Raw genomic sequence first — 10,683 nt, 5'->3', positions numbered from 1 at the left:
GTAGTATCTGTGATGTATGGTTAGTGTGGGTAGTATCTGTGATGTATGTGTGGGTAGTATCTGTGATGTATGTGTGGGTAGTATCTGTGATGTATGTGTGGGTAGTATCTGTGATGTATGTGTGGGTAGTATCTGTGATGTATGTGTAGGTGGTATCTGTGATGTATGGTTAGTGTGGGTAGTATCTGTGATGTATGTGTGGGTAGTATCTATGATGTATGGTTAGTGTGGGTAGTATCTATGATGTATGGTTAGTGTGGGTAGTATTTATGATAACTGGTTAGTGTGGGTAGTATTTATGATAACTGGTTAGTGTGGGTAGTATTTATGATAACTGGTTAGTGTGGGTAGTATTTATGATAACTGGTTAGTGTGGGTAGTATTGATGATAACTGGTTAGTGTGGGTAGTATTTATGATAACTGGTTAGTGTGGGTAGTATTGATGATAACTGGTTAGTGTGGGTAGTATTTATGATAACTGGTTAGTGTGGGTAGTATTGATGATAACTGGTTAGTGTGGGTAGTATTTATGATGTATGGTTAGTGTGGGTAGTATTGATGATAACTGGTTAGTGTGGGTAGTATTTATGATAACTGGTTAGTGTGGGTAGTATTTATGATGTATGGTTAGTGTGGGTAGTATTTATGATAACTGGTTAGTGTGGGTAGTATTTATGATAACTGGTTAGTGTGGGTAGTATATATGATATATGAGAGTGGGTAATTTATGATAACTGGTTAGTGTGGGTAGTATATATGTATGGTTAGTGTGGGTAGTATTGATGATAACTGGTTAGTGTGGGTAGTATTTATGATAACTGGTTAGTGTGGGTAGTATTTATGATGTATGGTTAGTGTGGGTAGTATTGATGATAACTGGTTAGTGTGGGTAGTATTGATGATAACTGGTTAGTGTGGGTAGTATTTATGATAACTGGTTAGTGTGGGTAGTATTGATGATAACTGGTTAGTGTGGGTAGTATTTATGATAACTGGTTAGTGTGGGTAGTATTGATGATAACTGGTTAGTGTGGGTAGTATTGATGATAACTGGTTAGTGTGGGTAGTATTGATGATAACTGGTTAGTGTGGGTAGTATTGATGATAACTGGTTAGTGTGGGTAGTATTGATGATAACTGGTTAGTGTGGGTAGTATTGATGATAACAGGTTAGTGTGGGTAGTATTGATGATAACTGGTTAGTGTGGGTAGTATTGATGATAACTGGTTAGTGTGGGTAGTATTGATGATAACTGGTTAGTGTGGGTAGTATTTATGATAACTGGTTAGTGTGGGTAGTATTTATGATAACTGGTTAGTGTGGGTAGTATTTATGATAACTGGTTAGTGTGGGTAGTATTGATGATAACTGGTTAGTGTGGGTAGTATTGATGATAATGATAACTGGTTAGTGTGGGTAGTATCTATGATGTATGGTTAGTGTGGGTAGTATTGATGATAACTGGTTAGTGTGGGTAGTATTTATGATAACTGGTTAGTGTGGGTAGTATTGATGATAACTGGTTAGTGTGGGTAGTATTGATGATAACAGGTTAGTGTGGGTAGTATTGATGATAACTGGTTAGTGTGGGTAGTATTTATGATAACTGGTTAGTGTGGGTAGTATTGATGATAACTGGTTAGTGTGGGTAGTATTGATGATAACTGGTTAGTGTGGGTAGTATTTATGATAACTGGTTAGTGTGGGTAGTATTGATGATAACTGGTTAGTGTGGGTAGTATTGATGATAACTGGTTAGTGTGGGTAGTATTGATGATAACTGGTTAGTGTGGGTAGTATTGATGATAACTGGTTAGTGTGGGTAGTATTGATGATAACTGGTTAGTGTGGGTAGTATTTATGATAACTGGTTAGTGTGGGTAGTATTTATGATAACTGGTTAGTGTGGGTAGTATTTATGATAACTGGTTAGTGTGGGTAGTATTTATGATAACTGGTTAGTGTGGGTAGTATTTATGATAACTGGTTAGTGTGGGTAGTATTTATGATAACTGGTTAGTGTGGGTAGTATTTATGATGTATAGTTAGTGTGGGTAGTATTTATGATAACTGGTTAGTGTGGGTAGTATTTATGATAACTGGTTAGTGTGGGTAGTATTTATGATGTATAGTTAGTGTGGGTAGTATTGATGATAACTGGTTAGTGTGGGTAGTATTTATGATAACTGGTTAGTGTGGGTAGTATTTATGATAACTGGTTAGTGTGGGTAGTATTTATGAAAACTGGTTAGTGTGGGTAGTATCTGTGATGTATGGTTAGTGTGGGTAGTATTTATGATAACTGGTTAGTGTGGGTAGTATCTGTGATGTATGGTTAGTGTGGGTAGTATTTATGATAACTGGTTAGTGTGGGTAGTATTTATGATAACTGGTTAGTGTGGGTAGTATTTATGATAACTGGTTAGTGTGGGTAGTATTGATGATAACTGGTTAGTGTGGGTAGTATTGATGATAACTGGTTAGTGTGGGTAGTATTGATGATAACTGGTTAGTGTAGGTAGTATTGATGATAACAGGTTAGTGTGGGTAGTATTTGGTATGTATGTGTGGGTAGTATATGTGATGTATGGTTAGTGTGGGTAGTATCTGTGTGTGGGTATGTAGTGTGGGTAGTATCTAATGTAGTGTGGGTAGTATCCCTCAGTGTGGGTGTATGGTTAGTGTGGGTAGTATCTGTGATGTATAGTTAGTGTGGGTAGTATCTGTGATGCCTGTGTGGGTAGTATCTAATCCCTCAGTGTGGGTAGTATCTAATCCCTCAGTGTGGGTAGTATCTAATCCCTCAGTGTGGGTAGTATCTAATCCCTCAGTGTGGGTAGTATCTAATCCCTCAGTGTGGGTAGTATCTAATCCCTCAGTGTGGGTAGTATTCATTAGATCTGTTTGGTATCTAATCCCTCAGTGTGGGTAGTATCTAATCCCTCAGTGTGGGTAGTATCTAATCCCTCAGTGTGGGTAGTATCTAATCCCTCAGTGTGGGTATATGTGTGGGTAGTATCTAATCCCTCAGTGTGGGTAGTATCTGTGTGTATGTGTGGTAGTGTGGGTAGTATCTGTAATCCCTGTGTGGGTAGTGTGGGTAGTATCTGTGATCCCTCAGTGTGGGTAGTATCTGTGATGTATGTGTGGGTAGTATCTGTGATGTATGTGTAGGTAGTATCTGAGATGTATGGTTAGTGTGGGTAGTATCTGTAATGTATGGTTAGTGTGGGTAGTATCTGTGATGTATGTGTGGGTAGTATCTATGATGTATGGTTAGTGTGGGTAGTCCCTGTGTGGTATCTGTTAGTGTGGTATATCTATCCCTCAGTGTGGGTAGTATCTGTAATCCCTCAGTATGGTATAGTGTGGGTAGTATCTGTGAGTGTGTGGTAGTATCTATCTGTGTGGGTATGTGTGGGTAGTGTGGGTGATGTATGTGTGGGTAGTATCTAATCCCTCAGTGTGGTAGTGTGGGTAGTGTCTGTAATGTATGGTTCAGTGTGGGTAGTATCTAGATCTGTATGGTTAGTGTGGGTAGTATTTATCTGTTTGGTATAATCTGGTCAGTGTGGGTAGTATGTGTGGTTAGTGTGGGTAGTATCTATCCCTGGTGTGGTGTGTAGTATCTATATGTATGGTTAGTGTGGGTAGTATCTGTAATGTATGGTTAGTGTGGGTAGTATCTGTGATGTATGTGTGGGTAGTATCTGTGATGTATGTTTGTGGGTAGTATCTGTGATGTATGTGTGGGTAGTATATATGATGTATGTTAATCCCTCAGTGTGGTAGTATCTGATAATTGTTATGTGTGGTAGTATCTATCCCAGTGTGTGGGTAGTATCTGTTTGTATAATCCCTTAGTGTGGGTAGTATTGATGTGTGGGTAGTATTCTGGTTAGTGTGGGTAGTATTTCCCTCAGTGTGGGTATAACTGGTTAGTGTGGGTAGTATTGATGATAACTGGTTAGTGTGGGTAGTATTGATGATAACTGGTTAGTGTGGGTAGTATCTATGATGTATGGTTAGTGTGGGTAGTATTGATGATAACTGGTTAGTGTGGGTAGTATTGATGATAACTGGTTAGTGTGGGTAGTATTGATGATAACTGGTTAGTGTGGGTAGTATTGATGATAACTGGTTAGTGTGGGTAGTATCTGTGATGTATGGTTAGTGTGGGTAGTATCTATGAGTGTGGGTAGTATTTATGATAACTGGTTAGTGTGGGTAGTATTGATGATAACTGGTTAGTGTGGGTAGTATATATGATGTATGGTTAGTGTGGGTAGTATTTATGATAACTGGTTAGTGTGGGTAGTATTGATGATAACTGGTTAGCGTGGGTAGTATTTATGATAACTGGTTAGTGTGGGTAGTATCTATGATAACTGGTTAGTGTGGGTAGTATTGATGATAACAGGTTAGTGTGGGTAGTATTTATGATAACTGGTTAGTGTGGGTAGTATTGATGATAACAGGTTAGTGTGGGTAGTATTGATGATAACTGGTTAGTGTGGGTAGTATTTATGATAACTGGTTAGTGTGGGTAGTATTGATGATAACAGGTTAGTGTGGGTAGTATTGATGATAACTGGTTAGTGTGGGTAGTATTTATGATAACTGGTTAGTGTGGGTAGTATTTATGATAACTGGTTAGTGTGGGTAGTATTGATGATAACTGGTTAGTGTGGGTAGTATTTATGATGTATAGTTAGTGTGGGTAGTATTTATGATGTATAGTTAGTGTGGGTAGTATTTATGATAACTGGTTAGTGTGGGTAGTATTTATGATAACTGGTTAGTGTGGGTAGTATTGATGATAACTGGTTAGTGTGGGTAGTATATATGATGTATGGTTAGTGTGGGTAGTATTTATGATAACTGGTTAGTGTGGGTAGTATTTATGATAACTGGTTAGTGTGGGTAGTATTTATGATAACTGGTTAGCGTGGGTAGTATTTATGATAACTGGTTAGTGTGGGTAGTATTGATGATAACAGGTTAGTGTGGGTAGTATTTATGATAACTGGTTAGTGTGGGTAGTATTGATGATAACAGGTTAGCGTGGGTAGTATTTATGATAACTGGTTAGTGTGGGTAGTATTGATGATAACAGGTTAGTGTGGGTAGTATTGATGATAACTGGTTAGTGTGGGTAGTATTTATGATAACTGGTTAGTGTGGGTAGTATTGATGATAACTGGTTAGTGTGGGTAGTATTTGGTATGGTTCGTGAATATTATGCAACACGTAATACCGTTGTATAAGTATTTAGTATTGGTATAAGATAGAGGATTCTATGGTAACAGAGTTTCTGAAAGAGCTGCATATTTCCGTTACTCTTGTCGAAACCAATAATGATCCTGCCACAAATTCATTTTAATTTCAAGTGTAGAAATGAAATATGGCGCAATTGTTTGCGCCGGCGGTATGATGTAAGGAGTTGGAGAGGGTGTGATCTGCCCCGACTACTGGCGTCGCCCAGCCTGCCTTAGTGAACAAAGAAACATAGATTTTAAACAACAACATATCAGATATCAATTGTGATTGTCAAGAATATACAGATCTGCTAAAATAAGTTGCCAATTTCTGTAAATATGTTTATTTATATCTTTGCAGAATACCCAACTAAGCATTATGTAGCAGACAATACTATCTCGCCGTTCAATACGCCTAGTGGGGGTTTTGTCGATGCAGTTTTAGTCTGTCGCCATATATGCACGATTTACACAATGCATGTGTCTGGTGCCACACGACCGATCAGGCGTGTTCTTTCTACAGACGAACAATACCAAAAGGCATTCCTGTCAGCGACCAACACTTCAGTCACACACATTTCTATATATAGTAGTAAATAATACGAAATTATTAAAAGAATCACCAATACTTGGTATATCACTTTTATCTGCACCAGGAACCTGTCCTGAAAGAGATCATATCCATGGCTGGTGGTTATTACAAGTCCGTGTAATTAAAAGTGTGTGTTTTTTTTAAATCCTTAAACTTTGGTTTGTCAGCTTAGGAATAGAGTGTGTACAATGTTGAACTTATTTAATACGATATTGAACTTATTGGGTACGACTTTATTTTGTTTGGACAAGATTTCAGACTTATTGCCTTCTTTTATTAACTAATTGTATGCGACTGCGGATTAAAACGGTACACAATTCCAGGACTTATTGAGTATGTCAGAAGAATGAATGGGTTCGATCGCGGACTTCTTGAGTACGACAGTAAATGATTGAGTTCGATCGCGGACTTCTTGAGTATGACAGAAGAATGAACGGGTTCGATCGCGGACTTCTTGAGTATGACAGAAGAATGAACGGGTTCGATCGCGGACTTGTTGAGTACGACTGTAAATGATCGAGTTAGATCGCGGACTTGTTGAGTCTGCCAGAAGAAGGATCGGGTACGACTGCTGACTTATTGAGTATGACTGTGAGTAGATCGGGTACGACTGCGGACTTACTGAGTATGACTGAGTAGATCGGGTACGACTGCGGACCTACTGAGTATGACTGAGTAGACCGGGTACGACTGCGGACTTACTGAGTATGGCTGGGTAGATCGGATACGACTGCGGACTTACTGAGTATGACTGAGTAGATCGGGTACGACTGCGGACTTACTGAGTATGACTGAGTAGACCGGGTACGACTGCGGACTTACTGAGTATGGCTGGGTAGATCGGGTACGACTGCGGACTTATTGAGTATGACTGTAGGTAGATCGGGTACGACTGCGGACTTATTGAGTATGACTGAGTAGATCGGGTACGACTGCGGACTTACTGAGTATGACTGAGTAGATATGGGTATGACTGCGGACGACTGCGGACTTATTGAGTATGACTGGGTAGATCGGGTACGACTGCGGACTTATTGAGTATGACTGTGAGTAGATCGGGACTGCGGACTTATTGAGTATGACTGTGAGTAGATCGGGTACGATTGTTGAATTATTGAGTATGACTGTGAGTAGATCAGGTACGACTGCGGACTTACTGAGTATGACTGAGTAGATCGGGTACGACTGCGGACTTATTGAGTATGACTGAGTAGATCGGGTACGATTGCGGACTTATTGAGTATGACTGTAGGTAGATCGGGTACGACTGCGGACTTATTGAGTATGACTGAGTAGATCGGGTACGATTGTTGAATTATTGAGTATGACTGTGAGTAGATCAGGTACGATTGCGGACGTATTGAGTATGACTGAGTAGATCGGGTACTACTGCGGACTTATTGAGTATGACTGAGTAGATCGGGTACGATTGTTGAATTATTGAGTATGACTGTGAGTAGATCAGGTACGATTGCGGACTTATTGAGTATGACTGTAGGTAGATCGGGTACGACTGCGGACTTATTGAGTATGACTGAGTAGATCGGGTACGATTGTTGAATTATTGAGTATGACTGTGAGTAGATCGGGTACGACTGCGGACTTATTGAGTATGACTGTGAGTAGATCGGGTACGACTGCGGACTTATTGAGTATGACTGTGAGTAGATCGGGTACGACTGCGGACTTATTGAGTATGACTGTGAGTAGATCGGGTACGACTGCGGACTTACGTGACTGTGAGTAGATCGGGTTGAGTATGACTGTGAGTAGATCGGGTACGACTGCGGACTTATTGAGTATGACTGTGAGTAGATCGGGTACGACTGCGGACTTATTGAGTATGACTGTGAGTAGATCGGGTACGACTGCGGACTTATTGAGTATGACTGTGAGTAGATCGGGTACGACTGCGGACTTACTGAGTATGACTGTGAGTAGATCGGGTACGACTGCGGACTTATTGAGTATGACTGTGAGTAGATCGGGTACGACTGCGGACTTATTGAGTATGACTGTGAGTAGATCGGGTACGACTGCGGACTTATTGAGTATGACTGAGTAGATTGGGTACGACTGCGGACTTATTGAGTATGACTGTGAGTAGATCGGGTACGACTGCGGACTTATTGAGTATGACTGTGAGTAGATCGGGTACGACTGCGGACTTATTGAGTATGACTGTGAGTAGATCGGGTACGACTGCGGACTTACTGAGTATGACTGTGAGTAGATCGGGTACGACTGCGGACTTATTGAGTATGACTGTGAGTAGATCGGGTACGACTGCGGACTTATTGAGTATGACTGAGTAGATCGGGTACGACTGCGGACTTATTGAGTATGACTGTGAGTAGATCGGGTACGACTGCGGACTTATTGAGTATGACTGTGAGTAGATCGGGTACGACTGCGGACTTATTGAGTATGACTGTGAGTAGATCGGGTACGACTGCGGACTTATTGAGTATGACTGAGTAGATCGGGTACTACTGCGGACTTATTGAGTATGACTGAGTAGATTGGGTACGACTGCGGACTTATTGAGTATGACTGTGAGTAGATCGGGTACGACTGCGGACTTATTGAGTATGACTGAGTAGATCGGGTACGACTGCGGACGTATTGAGTATGACTGAGTAGATCGGGTACGACTGCGGACTTATTGAGTATGACTGTGAGTAGATCGGGTACGACTGCGGACTTATTGAGTATGACTGAGTAGATTGGGTACGACTGCGGACTTATTGAGTATGACTGTGAGTAGATCGGGTACGACTGCGGACTTACTGAGTATGACTGTGAGTAGATCGGGTACGATTGTTGAATTATTGAGTATGACTGTGAGTAGATCGGGTACGACTGCGGACTTACTGAGTATGACTGTGAGTAGATCGGGTACGACTGCGGACTTACTGAGTATGACTGTGAGTAGATCGGGTACGATTGTTGAATTATTGAGTATGACTGTGAGTAGATCGGGTACGACTGCGGACTTACTGAGTATGGCTGGGTAGACCGGGTACGACTGCGGACTTATTGAGTATGACTGTGAGTAGATCGGGTACGACTGCGGACGTATTGAGTATGACTGTGAGTAGATCGGGTACGATTGCGGACTTACTGAGTATGGCTGGGTAGACCGGGTACGACTGCGGACTTATTGAGTATGACTGTGAGTAGATCGGGTACGACTGCGGACTTACTGAGTATGGCTGGGTAGACCGGGTACGACTGCGGACTTATTGAGTATGACTGTGAGTAGATCGGGTACGACTGCGGACTTATTGAGTATGACTGAGTAGATCGGGTACGACTGCGGACTTATTGAGTATGAGATTACGGACGTGAACTTATTTGGTAGGAACTAGGTTAAATTGCGAACTAGATATCATTGTAGCTAAGTCACATGGACGCATCAGTGTCTGTTGTTTCCACTGAAGTAAAACGATAATTGTATAAGGGGTTAAAAATTATCATTGCAGCAGTGGTGACTTAACTACACAATGAGAATGATGTTTTCTGCCTTCTTTGAATGATGCTAAAGTTGAATTGTCGTTTTCTACCCTGTTACAACATACACCGAGGTTTTTGTCAAATTCATAATAGATACCGGCTTTAGAAATCATTTCTTCCAGATATTGTCAGAAAGCAACCCCCCTCCCACTCTACCACCTCTCTCCCAGATATTGTCAGAAAGCAACCCCCCCCCCCCACCACCACCACCTCTCTTTCAATTGTCATCAACGATACCGGTATATACCAAATGCTTTCATGCACATTTTGCACTAGAGAAATACATCGATTTTCTGTTATTCTTAGGAAATACACAGTCTTCAAGATAACCAATGGGGTTCCATCAGGTGTCATCTGTATGTAAAATAAAAATAAATAAGGAGATTGATCAGATTACCGCGAATGAAGAAATGACCACCTTAATATGTTGAAAAATGTCGGAAGATCATTGCCACCGGACTGTATGTTACCTTATTATGATGGACCAATCGCCGATGACACGGTAAGGCAGTGGCCGATTAACTCCTGTCAACGCGTCACTTCGCACGTGAAACATTACCCACTTATTGGCCAAATTATCTACAAAACATTCCATAGACCTGGAGGAGATAACCAGATATATGCAATACACGTTTTAAAAAGTCACCAGAATCCGTCAGGAAAATTGGCTAATTACAGAATAAAGGACAAATATGAGGAGCCTTTTGATGACAACGTGAGACTCCTTACAAGTGTCATCGACAGAAGTGACAGACTCAGTGGGAAAGCTGATGTACACTCGCTCTACATGTAACGATCTACACGCAGGTGTGGTGTCACGGCAAAATTAACTAACACTTAATTGAAATCTTGAGAATATTTGTAGGATAAAGCTTAGAGCACACCTGCGAGAGCTATAACCTGTGTACGTAATAGCATGACAAAATCCGGTATGTGTTTGTTTGGTCAGACCCGACCCGCCTCTACACGGATAGAGGGTACTAAAGATATAACACACACCGCAACACCATAAACAACGTATACCACATATCACAGTGACACCATATAAATTCTTAACATTTCACACACCGTATACAATCACAACATTTCACACACCATATACAATCACAACATTTCACACACCATATACAATCTAACACTTCACACACCATATACAATCACAACATTTCACACACCATATACAATCACAACATTTCACACACCATATACAATCTAACACTTCACACACCATATACAATCACAACACTTCACACACCATATACAATCACAACATTTCACACACCATATACAATCACAACACATCACACACCATATA

Source organism: Ylistrum balloti, unplaced genomic scaffold (genome assembly GCF_031769215.1).
Source record: "Ylistrum balloti isolate Yb309-2 unplaced genomic scaffold, AGI_CSIRO_Ybal_v1 Utg369954, whole genome shotgun sequence".
Taxonomy (NCBI): Eukaryota; Metazoa; Mollusca; class Bivalvia; order Pectinida; family Pectinidae; genus Ylistrum; species Ylistrum balloti.
This window is presented reverse-complemented; position numbering follows the sequence as displayed.